The sequence below is a fragment of the Arachis hypogaea genome, chromosome 18 (assembly GCF_003086295.3).
Source record: "Arachis hypogaea cultivar Tifrunner chromosome 18, arahy.Tifrunner.gnm2.J5K5, whole genome shotgun sequence".
NCBI classification, from domain to species: domain Eukaryota; kingdom Viridiplantae; phylum Streptophyta; class Magnoliopsida; order Fabales; family Fabaceae; genus Arachis; species Arachis hypogaea.
In genome coordinates this window covers 15,698,319-15,722,107 of record NC_092053.1, presented here as the reverse complement: position 1 = coordinate 15,722,107, position 23,789 = coordinate 15,698,319, and the positions used below count along the sequence as shown (strand labels likewise).

Below are 23,789 nucleotides of genomic sequence, written 5' to 3'. Positions count from 1 at the left end.
GCCAAGGGGGATGGGTAGTGTGTATGTTGTGTGAAAATGAAGGAGTGAAGATGGGTTTATATAGGAGTGGAGAGGGGGGTATGGTTCGGCCATTATGGGTGGGTTTGGGTGGGAAAGTGGTTTGAATTTGAATGGTGAGGTAGGTGGGCTTTTATGAAGGATGGATGTGAGTGGTGAAGAGAATGGTGGGATTTGATAGGTGAGGGGTTTTGGGGAAGAGATATTGAGGTGATTGGTGAATGGGTGAAGAAGAGAGAGAGAGGTGGGGTAGGTGGGGATCCTGTGGGGTCCACAGATCCTGAGGTGTCAAGGATTTCTCATTCCTGCACCATGTGGCGTGCAAAACGCCCCTTGCTGCCAATCCTGGCGTTAAACGCCAGGCTGCTGCCCATTTCTGGCATTTAACGCCAGCTTCTTGCCCATTCCTGGCGTTAAACGCCAGTCTGGTGCCCATTTCTGGCGTTAAACGCCCAGAATGGTGCCAGACTGGGCGTTTAACGCCCATTCTGCTACCCTTCCTGGCGTTTAAACGCCAGTAAGTTTCTCCTCCAGGGTGTTCTATTTTTCATTCTGTTTTTGCCTTTTTAATTATTTTTGTGACTTCACATGATCATCAACCTACAGAAAACATAAAATAACAAAAGAAAATAGAAATTTAACATAAATAAGTAAAAATTGGGTTGCCTCCCAACAAGCGCTTCTTTAATGTCAATAGCTTGACAGTGGCTTTTATGGAGCCTCACAGATGTTCAGAGCAATGTTGGAACCTCCCAACACCAAACTTAGAGTTTGAATGTGGGGGTTCAACACCAAACTTAAAGTTTGGTTGTGGCCTCCCAACACCAAACTTAGAGTTTGACTGTGGGGGCTCTGTTTGACTCTGTATTGAGAGAAGCTCTTCATGCTTCCTCTCCATGGTGACAGAGGGATATCCTTGAGCTTTAAACATAAGGGAGTCTCCATTCACTTGAATGATCAATTCTCCTCTGTCAACATCAATCACAGCTTTGGCTGTGGCTAGGAAGGGTCTGCCAAGGATGATGGATTCATCCATACACTTTCCAGTCTCTAGGATTATGAAGTCAGCAGGGATGTAGTGGCCTTCAACCTTTACCAAGACATCCTCTACAAGTCCATAAGCCTGTTTCTTTGAATTGTCTGCCATCTCCAGTGAGATTCTTGCAGCTTGTACCTCAATGATCCCTAGCTTCTCCATTACAGAGAGAGGCATGAGGTTTATACTTGACCCTAAGTCACACAAAGCCTTCTCAAAGGTCATGGTGCCTATGGTACAAGGGATAGAGAATTTTCCAGGGTCTTGTCTCTTCAGAGGTAATTTCTGCCTAGTCAAGTCATCCAATTCTTTGATGAGCAATGGAGGTTCATCCTCCCAAGTCTCATTACCAAACAACTTGGCATTTAGCTTCATGATTGCTCCAAGGTACTTAGCAACTTGCTCTTCAGTAACCTCTTCATCCTCTTCAGAGGAAGAATACTCATCAGAGCTCATGAATGGCAGAAGTAAATTCAATGGAATCTCTCAGTGTGAGCCTCAGATTCCCATGGTTCCTCATTAGGGAACTCCTTGGAGGCCAGTGGGCGTCCATTGAGGTCTTCCTCAGTGGAGATTACTGCCTCTTCCTCCTCTCCAGGTTCGGCCGTGTGGGTTGTGGTTATGGCCTTGCACTCTCTCTTTGGATTCTCTTCTGTATTGCTTGGAAGAGTACTAGGAGGGAGTTCAGTAATTTTCTTACTCAGCTGACCCACTTGTGCCTCCAAATTTCTAATGGAGGACCTTGTTTCAGTCATGAAACTTTGAGTGGTTTTGATTAGATCAGAAACAATGGTTGCTAAGTCAGAGTGGCTTTACTTAGAATTCTCTGTCTGTTGCTGAGAAGATGATGGAAAAGGCTTGCTATTGCTAAACCTGTTTCTTCCACCATTATTGTTGTTGAAACCTTGTTGAGGTCTCTGTTGATCCTTCCATGAGAGATTTGGATGATTTTCCATGAAGGATTATAGGTGTTTCCATAGGATTCTCCCATGTAATTCACCTTTTTCATTGCTGGGTTCTCAGGATCATAAGCTTCTTCTTCAGAGGAAGCTTCCTTAGTACTGCCTGTTGCTGCTTGCATTCCAGACAGACTCTGAGAAATCATATTGACTTGCTGAGTCAATATTTTATTCTGAGCCAATATGGCATTCAGAGTATCAATCTCAAGAACTCATTTCTTCTGAGCTATCCCATTATTCACAGGATTCCTTTTAGAAGTGTACATGAATTGGTTATTTGCAACCATTTCAATGAGTTCCTGAGCTTCTGCAGGCGTCTTCTTCAGATGAAGAGATCCTCCAACAGAGCTATCCAATGACATCTTGGATAGTTCAGACAGACCATCATAGAAAATACCTATGATGTTCCATTCTGAAAGCATGTCAGAAGGGCACCTTCTAATCAATTGCTTGTATCTTTCCCAAGCTTCATAGAGGGATTCACCTTCCTTCTGTCTGAAGGTTTGGACTTCCACTCTAAGCTTGCTCAATTTTTGAGGTGGAAAAGACTTTGCCAAGAAGGCATTAACTAGCTTTTTCCAAGAGTTCAGGCTTTCTTTAGGTTGTGAATCCAACCATGTCCTAGCTCTGTCTCTTACAGCAAAAGGAAAAAGCACAAGTTTGTAGACTTCAGGGTCAACCCCATTGGTCTTGACAGTGTCACATATTTGCAAGAATTCAGCTAAAAACTGATGAGGATCTTCCAATAGAAGTCCATAAAACTTGCAATTCTGTTGCATTAGAGAAACTAATTGAGGCTTAAGCTCAAAGTTGTTTGCTCCAATGGCAGGGATTGAGATGCTTCTCCCATAGAAGTCGAGAGTAGGTGCAGTAAAGTCACCAAGCACCTTCCTTGCATTATTGGCATTGTTGTTTTCGGCTGCCATGGTTTCTTCTTCCTTGAAAAGCTCTGTTAAGCCCTCTAAAGAGAATTGTGCTTTAGCTTCTCTTAGCTTTCTCTTCAAGGTCCTTTCAGGTTCAGGATCAGCTTGAACAAGTATGCATTTATCTTTGCTTCTGCTCATATGAAAGAGAGGAGAACAATAACGTAGAGAATCCTCTATGTCATAGTATAGAGATTCCTTGAGGTGTCAGAGGAAAAGAAGAATAGAAGGAGGAGGTAGATGGAAGAGAATTCGAACATATAAAGAAGGAGGGATTTCGAATTGTACCTTGAGGAGGAGTGTTAGTCCTTTAAATAGAAGGATGTGAGAAGAGGGGAAGAATTTTCGAAAATAAATTAAAAAGATTTTGAAATAATTAAAAAGAAATTTGAAAATTTGATTGAGATTTTCGAAAATTAAGATTAGGAAAGAAATTAAGTGATTATTTTGAAAAGATTTTAAAATTAGAAATTAAAAAGATATGATTGAAAATTAATTTTGAAAAAGATGTGATTGAAAAGATATGATTGAGAAGATATGATTGAAAATCAGACTAAAAAGAGAAAGTTTTAAAATTAAAGTTGATTACTTGACTAACAAGAAATTAGAAGATATGATTTTAGAATTAAAACTTTTGATCCTTTCTTAATAGGCAAGTAACAACTTGAAAATTTTGAAGTAAATATTTAATTATAACAAGAACTTTCGAAAATAAAAAAAATGGAAAGAAATTGATTTTGAAGAGATATGATTGAAAAGATATGATTTGAAAAAGGTTTGATTTTGAAAAATTATGAAGATTTGAAAAAAATTTGAATTAAAAATAAAATCTTCCCTCTAGTGTCCTTCTGGTGTTAAACGCCCAGAATGGCATCCATTCTGGCGTTTAACGCCCAAAATGCTACCCTTTTGGGCGTTAAATGCCCAGCCAGGTACCCTGGCTGGTGTTTAAACGCCAGTTTTCCTTCTTCACTGGGCGTTTTGAACGCCCAGCTTTTTCTATTTGATTCCTCTGCTGAATGTTCTGAATCTTCAATTTTCTGTATTATTGACTTGAAAAGACACAATTTTAAAAATATTTTTGAATTTTTAATGATGAGAAATAACAAAAAAATGCAACTAAGATCAAATAAACAATGCATGCAGGACACCAAACTTAAAAATTTTCATATAGGAGACACTAAAAATTGAGAATGCATATGATAAACAATAAAACACACAAAACAAGAGAATTTAAAGATCAGAGCAATGAAATCATCAAGAACAACTTGAAGATTAATGAAGAACATATTGCATATTTTCGAAAAATGCAAGAAGAATGCAATTGACATCAAACTTAAAAATTGACACTAGACTCAAACAAGAAACATAAAATATTTTTTATTTTTATGATTTTATAAATTTTTTTGTGATTTTTGAAACTTATATGGAAAAGAAAATAAAGAGATTCAAAACTTTTAATAAGAATTCCAGGAATCATGCAATGTTAGTCTAAAGCTTCAGTCTAAAAAGATTAGACATGGTTGGCCAAGCTTCAGTAGGACATTACATTCAGCAGCTAAATTGATGAGAATCAATTAGCTTTTGTGATGATAAGAACATCACGTTGAAACTCTAGAATTCATTCTTAAAAATTCTGAAAAATAAAAAGAAAAGTACCTAATCTAAGCAACAAGATGAACCGTCAGTTGTCCAAACTCGAACAATCCCCGGCAACGGCGCCAAAAACTTGGTACATGAAATTGTGATCATCAACAATGGCGCCAAAGACTTGGAGCTCTCAAACGTGAATCATACTTTGTCACAATTCCGCACAACTAACCAGCAAGTACACTGGGTCGTCCAAGTAATACCTTACGTGAGTAAGGGTCGATCCCACGGAGACTGTCGGCTTGAAGCAAGCTATGGTCACCTTGTAAATCTCAGTCAGGCGAATTCAGATGGTGATGGAGAATTGATAATTAAAAGATAAATAAAACATAAAATAAAGATAGAGATACTTATGTAATTCTTTGGTTGGAATTTCAGATAAGCGTATGAAGATGCTTTGTTCCCCCTGAACCTCTGCTTTCCTATTGCCTTCTTCCAATCATTCATACTCCTTTCCATGGCAAGCTTTATGTTGGGCATCACCGTTGTCAATGGCTACTTCCCGTCCTCTCAGTGAAAATGTTCCAAATGCGCTGTCACCGCACGGCTAATCATCTGTCGGTTCTCGATCATGCTGGAATAGGATCCATTGATCCTTTTGCGTCTGTCACACGCCCAACAATCGCGAGTTTGAAGCTCGTCATAGTCATCCCTTCCCAAATCCTACTCAGAATACCACAGACAAGGTTTAGACGTTCCGGATCTCAGGAATGGCCGCCAATAATTCTAGCCTATACCACGAAGGTTCCAATCTTAGATTAGAAACCCAAGAGATACGCATTCAAGCCATTGCTAGTAGAACAGAGGTGGTTGTCAGGCACATGTTCCTAGGTGAGAATGATGATGAGTGTCACGGATCATCACATTCATCAAGTTGAAGAACGAATGAATATCTTGGAGAAGAAATAGACTTGAGTTGAATAGAAAAACAATAGTACTTTGTATTAATTCATGAAGAACAGCAGAGCTCCACACCTTAATCTGTGGTGTGTAGAAACTCCACCGTTGAAAATACATAAGAACAAGGTCTAGGCATGGCCAAATGGTTGGATTACATGGATGCAAGAATTCAATGAAGAGACAATGAACTCTATATATTTTACTGAAGGATGGTTGGATTTACTCATATATTATGACCAACCTAATAGAATGTGGGTAAAGTTAGTTTTCTTAGGAGGAGTTCGATTTTAGATTGAGCAATTGCTTTCCAAGGAGCTTTATAGGCTAAGTTCAAATTTCATCCCCTCCATGCTTTCTACGTCTACCCAAAAATCTTCGAAGTAGAGCATATAATGAGATTGAATTTCCTTAACTTAGTTTTAGTTTTGCTAGAATTGTGTCAAGCATAGAGATGCAATTTTAAAGATTGGTACTGCATTTAAGTTTTCTTTTTTAAACTTTTCGTAATAAAAATAATTTTACAACATATTCTATTTTTTCTTTCAGAAACTACTAGTCTTCTGGTGCGCATCAATGCAATGCCATTAATGGGAATAAAGGTTAATTTATTTTCTCGGTGTAGGTATTCTATACGTTGCCGTATTCCTGGATAGCAGCGGATAATGAAACTTATTTAACAAGAGGATAGTCTGCATTTATACAAATTCTAAATGTTCAACCTGATGATATTGTTTCAGTTGATTGTCGTTATGAGAATGACTCTAATCTATATGTGTCTTGTAATAACCCAACTTCCAGTACGTCATGATCGTACAAAAAATGAGGCGTTACTGACCTGTTTTTCTTATTTACTATTTAATATTGAGCCTTTAGTGCGATATCGCGTTTCAATTTTTAAGAGAATGCCAGAAAATTTTGTTTTTATTAATTAAAATCATATATCAAGATCTCCAAGAAATACTAATCACATAGTTATTAATAATAATAAATATCATACAAAAGAATTTAAATAAAACTCAGATACAACTCCTATCCCTCTGTATAAAGCAAAATCTTAATTAACAAAGGCAAGGGAATTCTAGGAAAGCAACTCAACACATAAACTTAACTCAAATAAGACTAATAATCACCTGCAGTTTCAAACTGAGTCTTCAAACCTGTGTCACTGAAAGAGTGAAAGATTTTGGGGTGAGAACAAACCACACGTTCTTAGTAGGGAATGAGAATGTCGTAAAAGTAATGAATATAATGCAAATAATTAACTTACTCAATAAAACTATTTTGTTAAACCTTTGGAAATACTTTTACTTTATATAATTAATTACTTTCTTTAGATTTCCGAACTTAAAACAAATCTCAATCACAGAGAAACAATAGCGCAAGAAACAGATAAACACACAAACAATTTGCAATAAGACAAACAACACAATCACAGAGGAACAAGATAAGAAAACACAATCAAATACAAATGTACAAATAAGGATGATGCATGTCTAGAAATCATAAAATAAATCTCATATCAACAACCAGACCAAGAAATCAACATGACTAGAAATTCCGGCAACAATCACAGCACCAATCCAAACTCAATTCATATTTTGGTTTAGCAAATAACACTAAATTAAACACCATTCACAAGCACAATTCAACCAATCCATATCAATTTGTCATACTAAACCCTTATATATTATTTGCAATTATTCAATAAGCCTTTTGGGCATTCTTAAATTAAAAACTGTTGATTTTAAAATAAAACTCCCTACCTCAAATCGTCGAACTCGGCAATTATTAAACGCAGCGAACCTCTCTTTTTCTTTATATTCATAGGAGCGGCATCACTTTCGACTGCTCTCGTGGCAGCAGTAGCCATCACACACTGCATGCAGTCATAGTAGCTCAAACCTAAGACATCAACGTCGTGAAAACCCTTAATAACTTATAACGGAACAACGATTTAAGAGGGTTTTCGGAGCAAAGCGACTTACTGTACCACTAGGAAGGAAGAACAGGGACAGCAGCACCTCCAGCGGTGCTTCCCGGTAACCATGGCGCCGTTCTCCGGCAGCCAGGCACAGCGGTGTATCCTTTTGCTCATCTGGCGAGTTTCCCTCCTCTCTGTTCGCGTTCTGCTCATCTGTGATGGCAACGATCCCGCGGCGGCAACCTCCTTATTCTCTCACTCCCGTTCGAGCTTTTTTTTCCTGGCAAACTCGATGGCGGCAGCGGCGGTACAGCAGCTCGGCGACAGGGTCTCCATTGGCAAAGACGGATTGGCGGTGGGGAAGGCATGGCGGCGACGGATCTGACGTCAACGAAACTGGCCGCGTCCCTCTCGGTGACCATGATGGCAGCACAATGAACAACTCATGGCAGCGGCACAGGTTCCTTCAACTTGCAGACTCCCTCTCTCCCTCGGGTTGACGTCGACGGCGACTTGGCGGCGTGGCGGCATGACACCGTTCCCCCTCTTCTCCTCTCTCCGTTTCTTCTGATTGCAACTCCCCCTCTTCTCTGTTTGATTCTCAGTGTGCATGTGTGTGTTTTGGGTGGGACCGTGGGGTGAGGCGGTCGCTAGGTTAGGTTAAGATTAGGGTAGTTTAGGCAATTTAATAAAATTAAGGGTAATAGAGTAATTGAAAACCAATTTTAATCCAATAATAATATCTATAAAAATACTATTTAATTTTTAATTTACAAATTTATTTTCAAATAAATACTCTAATTCCATAACTAGAGTTAATTAAATTAATTTTCTTTAAATCATAAAATAAGATTCAATATCTAATTAATAAAATTAAAGTAGATAAAACTCATTATTTCAATCACTAAAGTTTTAAATCAATAATAAAAAAGTATTCCATTAATATAAAAATCTCTGAAAATATATTCTTAAATAAATAAAATAAATTAAATTATAATTAGTTTAATTTTTCAAAATCTGGGGTCTTACATGTCTAAGGACTATAATAGCTTAAATATTATTTAAACAATTTAGTTCTAATATTAGCATTTGATTAAATTAATTTTAGAGAAATTTGTATTGTTTCCTCAATTTATATATTATGACTATTATTTTTGGATATGTTATTTTTTTAATATGAAATTTCTTTTTTTGTTTTTAAATATATTTTTATTTTTATTATTTGCTCTCAATATAACTAAAAAAATTGTTAAGTTAAAAAATCTGCTAATAATAAATAATATCTTTGATATAACCATTATTTTAACCAATTATATGAAATTATTATAAATAGATGATAAAATAATTAATAGTTGGGTTAAGATTTTATTAACAATAGTATTTATTAAAACCGCCACAAAATTCATGAGAAGTTCCTGTCGATCTTTTAGCGGCGGTTCAAAACCGCCCTGAATGTCCAACGATAACTAAAATTTTGAATTTTGCGGCACTTACTTTGCCTAGTTCACGCGCATAGTGGCGGTGTTAAACCGCCGCGATTTGCCGAGTGACTCTGGTGGCGATTATTCCAGTAGTTCTTTAAAATCACTGCCACTGCTATGCCGACGGTTGACCTGTCCGCATTTTGCTCACCGCCAGGAGCTGATTCTAGCGGTGGTTATAACCGCCGCAACCCCCCAAAATAACAGCCGCCGTTGCGCTGTTTTGTTGTAGTGAATAATATATTTAGTTGGATTAAAATTTTATTAATGTGTAATTAATTGGATCATTATGATAAAATTTTATTAACATATATTATCTTATAATTAATTACACGTATAATCTTATGATAACCTATAATAAATAGCATATTGGGATAAAATTTAGTTTTTCAACATATATATAAAGAAATAATCATGGGTATAAAAAAAATATATTAATGCTAAAATTTATGACTATAATTAATATATATAATAAATTAATTTAGTATTAATTAAAATTTTATTTTTCTATCTTAAAGTAGATCAATTTTATCATTATTACTATTAAATGAATATACAATTATAATTAATATTATTTTATGTAATTATAATATTATCTATAATTTTATTATTCTTATTATACCACTATTTTTATACAAATTTATGTTTTTAATAGTGATTTATGAAGATTACCATGATTTGTAAATATTATACGTACACGAATATTAATAATAAGGAATAAAAAAAATTCTTGAATGATCGTAGGTTCAAAAATAATTTTATATATGTAAAAAAATAATCGTAATCAAGAAATAAATATGTTTTGAGAATAAAAAATAATTATAATAAAAAATAATTAATATATGTAACTTAAATATATTTACCTATAATTAATATGATATGTATATATAAATAATAAAATATTTAGAATTATTTAAATAAAATAAATATATTTTGAGAAAAAAAACTATTAATTACATAATATATATATATATAAGAAAAATACCATGATTTATAAAAATTATTATACATACAATAATAATATTAATAGAATAAAAGAATTCTTAAATAATTATAGACTCAAAAAGAAATTGTAAACCCCGTTAAATTAGTAAATAATTAGTCAATAAATTAGTTTTCAATAAAGAAGATTTGAAATGTAAATATTATATAAAATTAGGATAAAACTCATCGAAATGAGAATTTTGACACTAATTTCGAAGAAATCGGTCTAAGATTGGACCGAACGAATCGAACCGGTTGGACCAGACCTAAACCGAGCATGTGGGCCCAACCGGGCCAACCTTTAAATGGACCCACGCTCTTTCTTTTTCTCATTTCAGCTGAAACGAAGCTGAAAGCTCCAGGGAAGGAGAAGAACGCCGAACCCTTACGGCAAAATTCATCTCGCCGTAATTTCTCCGTCCGAGCTCCGATCGCTGCACTGTTTGCGGCCACGCGACCGCCCTGTCGAGCTCTACGTTTCTACTAAAAAAATTTCATAGGTAACTCGCTTATTCACCCTCAGCCTCTTTTTCCGCAATTTTTGGAAAATTAAGTGGGGATATTGAATTTCTTTACTCTTTGATGTTTTAGGATCTAATTAACTTGAGGAAAACGTTCACTCTTGCTTATGTGAAGCTTGGGTAAGGTGAGGAAACCATAATTCCACTTTAATTTCACTGAATTTGAGTTTTGAGTATTAAATTGGGTATGTATGTGTTATGAATGTGTATTAGGTTGCGAATAAATAATTGTAGCCTGAAATTGTGAATACCAGAACTTGGAGGAAGTTGTTTAGTTGAGGTTTTGGGGCTGTGTTGGTTAGTGTTAAATTGCCTTGATCGTCACATGGGAATCGGCCAAGGTTTATAGAGAGACAGTAATATATATATTGCCTTGTACAGTAATATATATATATATATATATGTACTTAGCTTTCTCTCCGCATATCTTGCTCTTTTGATCCTCTTAGAGGTTTATAGAGAGACAGGATTTTGTTTATGTACATCTGGATTTTGGTTATGTATGTATATATGTGTAAATATTCTTCGATCAGCCTTGATTTCGTGGGCTGAGTTAGGAGCTTGTTATTTTGTATCATTGGCCCTCTATTCCTACTTTTATTATCTTATGTTTGATAGTTATAGTTTTCTTCACACACAAGTTATTCCATTTCCGGAGCGTTGCGCTTTTCGTTTCGCGATTTTGTTTTACCCATTTTTCAAGGCTCCTAGTTTATTATATTCTTTCTACTATTATATGTATGTATTTTAATTTTAGAAATCGTAGCACCTCGCCACCTCTATTTTACATCCTAGGTGTAAAGCTCTGTGTGGTAGGGTGTTACATAAATAATCATAACCATAAACAAAGAAATATTTAAACAAAATAAGTATATTCTGAGAACAAGAAAATTATTAATTAAATAATTAATATATATGTATACATAAATCAAGATGGCAAAAAATATGATTGCCAACTTTTTCTGAGGTTGTTGTACTAATTATGGGTGATGTTAAACAACCAGCATAAGACAGAGACATGGTTATTGAGATAAAGATAAAGAGATTACAAATGATATGTGTCCTACATCTACAGTATTTGGCTCTTCAGTATCCTTAGCTTTTTCTATATGGAGAAGATGGTTTTAGGAAAGGAATTCTAGTCTCACGTAAGGTTCCAAGTAGAGGAAACCCTGAAGAAGACGACATATCCATGCGACAAGTCTTTGTTTATAGAATACAACATTGAATTGATGAGTTTCCTATTCTTTTGAAGTTGAGAAGACTTTTCCAACAGCTTTTGGTTGATGCATACAACATGGTAGAGTCTGATAGGTTAAGCTGGCACAGATTCAACCAAAAGAAGTTGCAGATTCAACCAAAAGAAGTTGTAGGTTGATAAATATAAAGGGCTTCAACAAAATCTTATAAATAGTCAAGTGGATGCTACATAGATAGGAAAGAGAATTGTTCTTCTAAGTACTTTTACTGGTGGACTAAGGTATATGATTAATAATTGCAAGGATGCCTTTTCTATATACAAGTATGCTAGTTATCCTTGTTATTTTATAACCATTATGTGTAATTTTGAATGGCAGAAAATCACACAAGAAGTTGATAAAATGAGTTTAAAGACTGAAGATAGACCAGATATATTATGTAGGGTATTCAAACTTAAGTTGGATCACCTCATCAAAGACTTGAAGGAAGGAGAGATATTTGAAAGCATTATAGGATATAAGTTTCCATGTGTTTATATAAAGTACCAAATGCTTGCTTTTCTATGTATTATGTGTGTCTATTTGGAGACTAACTAGGTGGTTCAAAATACAGATGATGAATGGTTGAGTTTCAAAAGAAGAGACTTTTCCATGCACACATATTATTGTTCATGCATCCAGACTTTAGGTCACAATTACCTAATGACATAGATTGCTTTATCTCAGCTAAGATTTCTGATTTTAAAAGTAATAAAGATCTATACAAGGCAGTGCAAACATATATGGTCTATGGGCCATGTGGTTTGTACAATGCCAATTCTTCTTGCATGAAGGACGATCACGATACCAAAATATTTTTCAAAGGAGTTTAGACAAAGAACAATTATTGATGAAGTTGGATTTTCAAAGTATAGAAGGTGGGATGATAGGCGAATAGTGCAGAAAAAAGGGGTTCACTTGGATAATTCTTACATTGTTCCTTACAATGCTAAATTGTTGTTAGAGTATGCACGTCATTTAAATGTGGAGTACACATGCTAGACAAGCGCAATCAAGTATTTGTTCAAGTATGTGCACAAGGAAAATGACCGCATAACTACAATCATTTATGAGCCAGAATCTAACCAAAGCATACAAAGTGTAGATGAGATTCAGAGCTACTATGATTGTAGGTATATATTAGCATGTGAGGCTGCTTAGAGGTTGTTTAGTTATCAAATTCTAGCCAAGGAGTTTACTATTATTCGTCTACCATTCTATCTACTTGGTGAATAATATGTTGTTTATCAGGACCTAAAACATGTAGAGGACGTTGTTGACAAGGCAGAAGGATAAAATACTATGTTTCTTGCTTGGATGAATGTTAACAAGAAATATGCATAGTGAGTCATCCTAATATATTCCGAGTTTTCTACAAAGTTTGTCTGGCAAAGAGATGGGAAGATATGGACACCAAGAAAAAGGAGATTCTCTATTGGTAGATTGATATATGTTCCTACAAGAAGTGGAGAAGACTATTACCTTCGTCTTCTACTAAATATTCAGAAGGGTTGCACTAACTTTAAAGATATAAAGATGGTGAATGGTGTAACTTATGATATTTTCAAGAATGCATGCTTTTCTCTTGGGTTATTGTAAGATGATAAGAAGTTCGTAGATGCATGCCTTAAATGAGTAGGAACTTGGGCATTTGTATCATATGTGAGAAGACTATTCGTAATTTTACTGATACCAAATAGTCTTTCGAGACCTAACTTTGGCAGGGAGAATTATTAGCTATAACTTTCAGATGATATTCTGCATAGACATCGAAAGTATTTGAACATGAATGGTATAATCTTACTATCTTATTTGTGTATTTCATAACTTCAAATAACATTTTATGGCTAGATATAGTTTGTTGGCCTAGCTTTTTTTTTAAATGTGATAGATTTAATGTTGTCTGATGAGGATATAAAAAATTTTATATTATCAGACATAGAAGATATCATGCATTCTTATGGAAGGAGCTTGCAAGAATATCCTCTAATGTCAATCCTTTTTTATAGTAACTACTCATTGCAGGATGAGTGATGACTAATAATAGAGGAATTCAAGTATGAAAGATATCAATTAGAGACCTTAACATCATCGACGTTGTGCACAGTGACTATAGAACAGAAGGAAGATTACGACAGAGTTATAAGGGTTGTGAGCGAATTCGAAGGAGGGTTTTTTTTTCCTTTATGGTCACAGTGGTTGCAGTAAATGTTTCTTTACAATTTGATGTTAGCAAAAGTTAGGTCAGAGGATAAAATAGTGCTTAATGTGGCTTCCAGTGGAATAGCCTCGATTCTCCTACCAAACGGTAGGACTGCACACCCTAGATTCAAGATACCTCTAATTGTAAATGAATATTCTACCTGCAATATCCGGCAGGGCTCACCCCTTGCCAAATTGTGATAAAGACATATTTAATAATTTGGGACGAGGCAGCTATGCTTAGCAGGTATGGTTATGAAATACTGGATATATAGACGTCTGAGGGATATTATGAGGTACACATCAATTGCAAATGGCGAGCGTCCATTCGGGAGGAAGGCGGTTGTATTCGGTGGAGACTTTAAATAAATATTTCCTGTAATTACAAGAGGATCTCGACAGGATATAGTGCATGGAACCATAAATTCTTCGTACTTTTAGGAGTCTGCTGAAGTTCTAGTGTTCTACGATAGGATACGAAAATAAAAACCAACAGAAAATCAAGGAATTTAGTGAGTGGATGTTAAAAGTTAGTGATGGCCTAATAGGAGATAACTTAGATGGAGAATTAGAAATTGAGATTCCTATGGATATGATAGTTCCAGATTTCAAACAGGCATTTGATGAGTTAATCGACTATCTTTTCAGGCTTGGTGCATAGCTATCTGTCAAGCAATCACTTTAATCATCAAACAATACTAGCATTAACCTTAGATGTTATTGATAAAATAAATAGTCAACTATTATCAATTATTCCTGGTGAGAAAAATGTGTATCTTAGTTCAGACAATCTTTGTGTTGAGAAAGGTCGTAATATGGAAAGACACTTGAAATTCTTTAATCTAGAAGTATTGAATGCTCTTAATTGTCTGGTCTACCACTTCATAAGCATACTTAAAATTGGTGTTCCGGTAATGCTAATTAAGAACATAAACTAGTCAAATGACCTATACAATGGTACATGACTACAGGTTAGGAGACTTGAAAATCACATGGTTGAATGCGAAATACTAACAGGGACCAAAATAGGAGGAATTGTATTAATCCCAAAAATAAATATGGTTCTAAATAATGACAACATTTCAATCAAGTTTTAGAGAAGACAATTTTTATTGATAGTATCTTTTGGTACGACAATCAACAAAATTGAAGGACAAACGTTAAAAATTGTGGGTCTGTATTTATCGAGATCGATTTTTTTGCACTGATAGTTTTATGTGGCACTTTCAAGAGTTAAGAGCAAGTAAGGGATAAAGGTTTTAATTCAGAATCATGAGAGGGTCTTGTTTTGAGAATTGCATGATTAATGTTGTGTATAGAGAAGTCTTTCATAAATTTAGATAATCAGATACCGTTTAATCAATTGGTATCTCTTTGTTGTTAATTGTGTTTTTGCATATTTTTTTTATAGTTGGATAGAAATTTTTATATAAATAATATTTAAATTTTATTTATTACAGGAACAGAAATACAACTTATAAATGTGCAACGATCAATATTGGAGACAAAAAAAATGTATATGCACGTTTTTCATAGAAACTAAGATATTGATTTATTACATATTTCACTTTATTTTTAATTAATCCAATAATTTTATAAATTTTTTGTTATATACTATTATTTTAGTATTCGTATGAATAAAAAAAATAATTTGAGCTTAATTTAAAATTAAATATGTTAAAAATAATTTGTCTAAAATACTTTAGATATAAATAAAATATTAAATATTTTTGAAACATCGTACAAATACCTACACTAATTTTTTCTAGTATCAAATATCTATTTCCATTTCCTATTAATTGGAGTAAGCCTAATTATTATACTCATTACAATTTTTTGGTTGGCTACGGTATTTCCCAACCTGACAGGTCGGCGGGATTCGAACTCCCGACACTTGTTTAAGCGGACGAGTGAGTTGACTACTCGACCAACCCAAGTTGGTTTATACTCATTACAATTAATAAGTGCTTTTAGAAGCAATAACAGTAAATTCTTTTATTGGAAATGCAAGTTTTTAACATTTTCAATACACACTTATTATAATGTCTTACATATATTAAAAAGGTTAAATTACATAGTTGGTCCCTACACTTTCAGTGAAATTACAAATTAGTCCCTACACTTTAAAAGTTTATAATTAGGTCCCTAAAGAGAATTAAAATTTGTAATTTAGTCCCCACCGTTCAAAAAGTGTTTGATTTAACAGAATATTCTCAGAATATTCTTTATTTTGAACATGTGACCTACTGCACATGTTTGAGAACAGGGACCAATTTACAATTTTAGTAAAAGTATGGGGATCAACTGTGTAATTTAATCATTTGGAGTGACCAAAAATTCCCTAGGCTATCTGAACCTAACCGTCCCTCCCCAACTCTCTCACTCTCACTTTCTCACTTTCTAAAACGACACCCGAACCCCACCGCTCTCTATCTCTCACCTCGGTTCACCGTCGTTACACCGGATCCACCGCATTTGTGCTCACGAGTCGGGTCTCGCCTCCTTTCTCTATCTCGCCTCTCTCATCCGACAACTTTTTCTTCTCTTCCAATCCCAATACTGAACACCGACGATAAATGAAAGAGAACAATTCCAATCTCAAGCATGCTCAAAGCGAACAATTTAATGTCTAAGAAAAAAATAGCAACAAATCAACACAAAAATAGCAACTCAATTTATTAGTGAATTCGGCATGGTGACGGAGGCGAGAAGCACGACGATGGTGAGCCGAGGTGAGAGACAAAGAGCGTTGGGGTTGGGGTGCCATTTTGAAAAGTGAGAAAGTGAGAGTAAGAGAGCTGGGGAGGAGTAGGATGGATTCAGATAGTCTAGGGAGTTTTTGGTCATTTTCAAATGATTAAATTACACGGTTGGTCCTCATACTTTCACTAAAGTTGCAAATTGGTCCCTATTGCAAATATGTGCAGGTCACATGTTTAAAATAAAGAATATTTTGAGAATATTCTATTAAATCAAACACTTTTTAAACGGCGAGGACTAAATTATAAATTTTAATTATCTTTAGGGACCCAATTACAAACTTTTAAAGTGTAAAGACCAATTTACAATTTCACCAAAAGTATAGAGACCAACTGTGTAATTTAACCTATTAAAAATATACAAGATGACTATTTTTATCTAATAGTGTTCTTAAGAGTCTAGGGTTTAGACTTAAAGACACTTAATTAACTTGTTATTATAATTAGCTAATTCCAAACTTTTGCAATGCATAATAATATCTTAGTATACTGTTCTACATGCAACCTCTTTCTTATCAAGCGAGCGATTCTTATTTTAATCCATGTTTATGTAATTTGCTGGTTTGTTTTAATATAAATAAGCATCCAACAAATTGGAAAATAATTTGTTATCAAATTATTTATCCAAAATACTCATGTTAATTATATCAAAAATACTATTTGTATACTAAAATCAGTCATTAAAATCAGCCATCAATATATTTATATATAAATATATCTGTGGTTTAATTTATTTTAAATGTATATTTGTATTCTAACATATATTTTATACGGATGGCTGACTTTGATGTTTTGGTGTACATGTAGCATTATTCTAAAATAATTTTATCTTTAAAAAAAATAAAATAAAATATTTAAGGGGACTAAATTAAATTTTATGTATAATTTATAGAGAAAAATTGATGGTCGGGGAGGCCATTGCCTCCCTTACCTTCTACGTGACTCCGTCCCTGATATATATAGTGTGTGATTGCTATTGTGTTTAAAAGGTAATATTTAACTTACTAAAAAAAAGTTAAAAATTAATATTTAATTTAAAAATATAAAAATAAATTATTTTTAAATATTTAAAATTTTATTCAAAAAATAAGTTAGACAAAAATTAGATACTAAGTAATATGCACTAAAATTCACCACACATACACACGCGCACGCACACAGACATATATATATATATATATATATATATATATATATTAAAAGTGCTATTTATATATTAAAATTAATCACCAAAATCAGTTACTATATATTTGTATATAAATATATATGTAATTTAACTTATTTTTAATATGTATTTTATATTTTAATATATATTTTATGCTGATAACTGATACTTTGATATATATATATATATATATATATATATATATATATATATATATATATATATATTATTTCTAAGACTGTCTAGCTAAAACCACTAATTTTTAGAGAATAAAATATTTATTGTTATTTTGATTAAACTCATTAATTATTATATATATTTAATAAATAAAATAGTTAATCCACTAGTATATATGTTAAACCACTAGCTAGTAATAAATATAAAAGTATTATTAAAATTCATTTAATTTACACATCATGTGCTTACATTCCCACATTTTATTTTCTCTTGCTTTCCTTTCAACCAAACAATGAAGATTTTTTTTTTCATTTTTTTTTCTCTTATTTTTTTTTCTTCCGACCCAAAGGAAGCACTAGTGTCATTTTATTATATGTGTGCTAGTTAACTATTAATTTAGTACTCAAAATATTTAATTATTGACAAAAAAATTCTAAAAGATATTATTGACAAAATAATTTTTTAATGATTTGAAAATACTACGAGAAGAACCGATAAATATTATAAGTTTTGTAAGTAACAAAATTTTTATATTTAGTAAATAACTTATCTATTAGTTCTAGATTTTTGTAATAATATTTGAATAATATTTAGACGGTGCATAAGAAAATTCAGAACAAAATTTAATCTTTAAATTTTTATTTTTTATTTTTAAAAAAATATAATCATTCACAATTAAAAAAAAATAATACTTGACAAAAATTATCAAATTTTAAAAATAAAAAAATATTTTTTTAATAATAATTACAAAAATTTCTATCAAAATTTGATCTCTAAAATTATTTTTTAGAATATATATTTAATATTTAATTTTTTTATCAAATTTTTAAATGTTTTAAAAGCTTATTTGTGTTTAACGTCTTTATTTTATGATTCTTTTTGTTAGTAATACGAATTACTTTTAAATATTATTTTAATACTTTACTATTAATTCAAATAATATCTGCAAAGATAATTTATTTGATGGAGTAACAAGCGATAAAAAGGTAGTATGACAATATAAAAATATAAATCCGATCCAAATCAACTTCCATAATTTCATGGCTCAATAACCTAAACACTTGATCTCATTTGTAATGACAAGAAAGCAATATATATATATATTTCTAATGGAAAATGCTAGTTGTACAATACTAATCAGCCTTTAATCAGCTTTTAATCAAATTTAAATAATATTTAATTATTTTTTATTGTAACATGTTCCTATTTTGTAGATACATATCTATAATTAGATTTTAATTTAAATTTTAAAACCCACCCACTTTATTGGTGGGACTTTGCTTTACTTTTGTAACTTCATGTAATAGATACAGTTTTTTAAATTCCTTATTGTACGAGACATTCACACGCATTAGTGAATCACAAACCAAAAAGGACGCTGGCAGCTGAATTTTCCATCTCGTCTTCATTGGTGAAGCCTATCACCACCTTCCAGCTGAAGCACTCTCTCATTTTGCATTGGGTGAGGATTTGTTTTATGAATTTCTAGTGATGAATGGTCGAATATAATTATATTCATAAATTAAAATATTTTTAATTGTAGCTTCTTTTTCAATTGTAAAACATCTAAAATTATTAAGTTATACAAAAAATATTTTTAAAACACATCCAAAATCATAAATTTAAAATTTAAATTTAAACATTAAAAAATAATTGTAACACATCTAAAATTACGAAGTTATACAGAAAATATTTTTGAAACACATCCAAAATCATAAATCTAAAATCTAAATTTAAACATTAAAAAATAATTATAACACATCTAAAATTATTAAGTTATACAGAAAATATTTTTAAAACACATCTAAAATCATAAATCTAAAATTTAAATTTAAACATTAAAAAATGATGGTAACACATCTAAAATTATGAAGTTATACAGAAAATATTTTTAAAATACATCCAAAATCATAAATCTAAAATCTAAATTTAAACATTAAAAAATAATTGTAACACATCTAAAATTATGAAGTTATACAAAAAATATTTTTAAAACACTTTCAAAATACAGAAATTGTACATACAAAAATAATTTAACATTGCAATATATATGAAAATCTCTTTAGGCCATTTTATTCAATTTTTTATTTCAAAAAAATCAAAATTTATATAGAATAATAAAAAAAAGTAATGGTGTCAGAGACTCATCCAAACCTTAGGTAAGTTTTCGGCGTGGACGAACGGCGACGAGGAGGAGAAAGGCGGTGACGAAGATGAGTGTTGAAGAAGGGGAATGTGGCGTTGTGAATGAGCGCCGAGAAGGAGGAAGGCAGCGTCAAGTGTTTTGACATAGGACAAACGTGACTTCTCTGCTTTTTTGAGTGTTTTGTACGGGTTTAATTAATAATTTGATGGTTTAAGGTTTATTTTATAATTTTAAAATCAAATTTTTGAATTTTGAATAATTTGATTTTTAGATATGTATTTAAATTTCAAATTTCAGTTTTTTTAGATTGTATTTTAAATGTGTATTTAATTTTAAAAAGACAGTAAATCTATTTATAATTTTTAGATGTAATTGTTTTAATTTTTTTTAAATTATTGTAATAAAAGGTTGAATATTGTACCATTTTTAAAGGATACCTAGTTGAATTGAAAATCTAATTGATTAGCCGATATGATAGAATTTTAGTTAATTTTATCATTAATATTGCATTCCTTATTATTAGAAACATTTTAAATATTTTAAAAATATTAAATATTTCAGTGATTTAACAATTGATCCTAGGTAAGTTTTATAAAATATCAGTATTTTTAAAATATTAAAATTTTTTCATATTATTATTCTTTTTTTTTTTTTGTTGAATTTTATTCTTTATATAGAGGAGTAATGTTAGTCTTATTTCAAAAGTAACATGTGTTGAATATTACATAAATATGAATATATAGAACTAACATTAGATAATATAATAATATATAAAAGCGAGATAGACTAAATAAAAGTCTCATATCACATCTGTTAAATATATAGGATGCTCATAGTATAAATAAACAGCTCAATGTATGCAAAGAATATAGCAATACTATTTAATATTTAATTTTATACTCACGTACTCTCAATCTTTTTCTGTTTTCTCTGTTCTCTTATGCTTTACTCTTCTCTTGAGTTATCAAACATCTACCAAATAAAAATATAGATATATATCTGAATATATATTAAGCATAAATAACATACGTTTTTCTTAGTTCTACGAGAGAAATCTGGAGAGGCCAATTTTATTACCAATTTCTTTAACATCTTTTTCAATCTGGATTTTGAACTCTCCGTAGGTAAAATTTTCTATACAATGGTGGCATGCCATGGCATGTACGAGTGCATCAAGAACCTATCTACCTTTTCAGAAGCTATTGCTTTGTGTTTATTAACAATGTTGTAAACTCCATTGTTAAGTGTCTGCATGCATATATAAAACAAACGGAATTGCATTCTCTAAATTTTGAATTTTATTTTAGAAGGTAAAGTATGATTTTTTACTATCTATTTTATAGGTGAGATCAAAAGAAAATATAAGAGAGAAACTATTAAAGGATAAGAGATCACACTTTATTCTCTAAAGTAAAAATTTAAAATTTAGAGGATCTAAATTCAAAACAAATAATGTTATACGTTACACATATATTATTAATTAATTCAATTCTAAAATATAATAATCATTCAACTAGAGCTCTACATTGCTCATTCATGTCAAGGAAATTTGTCCTAAATTAGTTATTACAAAATTATGGAAATTATATTAAAAACATTATTTTAATTTTTAACTTGTGAGATACTATTAGATAATTATAACATAAAAATTATATCATTTTGAGTTGATAGAAATACTATGGAAAAAATATTATAATGCATAGAATTTTATTTTCTCTTACAATATTCGCCCACTCTAATCCTAATCATGTGTCATTTGAACTTATATTGGTTTGAACATATATATGGACTATTATAGCTCACATGATAAATTAAATATGTTAAACTCTAGAGATACATTAAAGTACATGTTTTCTCATATTATAGACATATGAAATAAGAATTTTCGGATGCTCTTTGTTTAAAAAATATAAAGAACTTACTTTTAGTTAATTAATATTAATTAATTTTTTATTTTAAAAATTTTTATTTTTTGAAGTACTTAAAATTTAGAATTTATAATTTAGAGATTGTGATTAAGTGTTTATAATTAAAAATTTAGAATTTAAAACAAAGTAAATTTTAAAAAAATTAATTAATATTAAATAAAAAGTTAATTCTCTTCTATTATTTTGTTTTTCCTTAGTTCTTGTAGATATATTTTTTTTGGACTCATAGGAAAATTATTTGTCTTGAAAATAAAATTATCATTGCTTGGCTAAATGCATGAATTGAAAGTAAAATCACATATCAAGAATTTGGGTTAGAATTATCATTGATGTATTAGTTCTTCCACCATGCAGGGTTTACGAATCTGTGTATTCTATGGATAAAAATGGGAGCAATTTGACCATCCCCATATAAATATAAGGGTGATGATACAACACATTCCAAATTTATAAGTAAGATAGAATTATCGGTGTATTTTGATTGGATAAGGGTTGTACTAATCCAAATGATAGAACAAGAGTAGTGATCCAAAATGTTTTTGAAAATTTTTAAATGATCCTAAAATATCAGTATTTTAGTCGTTAATCTTAGTTATATATTATTGAGATCTAATGGTTAAAATTATTAGAATACCAATATTATTTTAATAGTATATAAAATACATAAAATTCTTCTACTAAAGGTCTTACTTATATGATTACAACAATATCACTTCTTTTATCCAAATGCAAGTATGTTATTTAACCAACATATGTAACTACAAAATATAAAAGCTGTGAACTGTCTTACTTTTCTCTCTGGTTATTTGAAAAAAAAAAAAAAACTGTAGTTCGTTAGGAGGGATGTTTCCGCCACCAACTCTCTAAAGTAGTCCGGTCGCTCTTTTCTTTGCTTGTGATTTTATATAAAAGGTCAGGTTATGTTCATAAAGAATTTTTTTAAATGAGATAAGAGGGGTGGACGCGAAACGTGTATATCTCGTTTACAGTGTAAATGAGATAAATGTATTTTTTAAAAAAAAATTAAAAATAATAAAAAATATTAATATTATTAATAATCCAAATTTTTAGCATGCAATTAGTACATAAAAAAGTTAGTAGAAGAAATTAAAATAGATAAACTTGATCAATGAGTACTCAAAAAGGTTGATGGAACAGTGGAAAGAGAATTGAAACGGTTATCTCTCATATTATCTCCCACTATCCACGTGAGAGATAACTGTTTCAATTCTCTCCCATCAGTCTTTCTTATCAATTGGCAAACGTGAGAGATAACCGTTTCAATTCTCTTTTCACTATTCCATCAACCTTTTTGAGTACTAATTGATCAAACATATCCATTTTAATCTCTTCTACTAATTTTTTTATGTACTAATTGCATGCTAAAATTTGGATTATTGATAATATTAATATTTTTATTATTTTTAATTTTTTTAAAAAAATACATATCTCTCGTTTACACTGTAAACAAGATATACACGTTTTGTGCCTATTCTTCTTATTTCCTTTACACTATAAACGAGATACATGCAAAATTATTTTATTTACCGTGTAAACAAGATAAAAGAAAAATATTTATTTTATTAAATATTTTTTAAATTATTTATTTCAGTATTTATTATAATTAATTTATTTATTAAAATAAAAAATCCCTCATCTCTCTCGTGTATTTATATAGTTGAGCATAAAGAATATTATTTTAAAAAAAATTAATATGATATATCCATAAATGTCATTGTCACCTTTTGAATTTGGGTAAAGTTGACAATGAGACGATAAGA

At 31.3% G+C, this 23,789-nt stretch overlaps 1 non-coding gene across 1 annotated transcript; it reads left to right on the top strand.

The window, feature by feature from the left end:
- The first annotated feature begins 2,429 nt into the window (after positions 1–2,429).
- On the top strand, positions 2,430–2,537 carry LOC112773945 (small nucleolar RNA R71). Its single transcript, XR_003188464.1, has one exon. It is a non-coding gene; the product is annotated as a small nucleolar RNA R71 (small nucleolar RNA).
- The last annotated feature ends 21,252 nt before the right edge of the window (positions 2,538–23,789 follow it).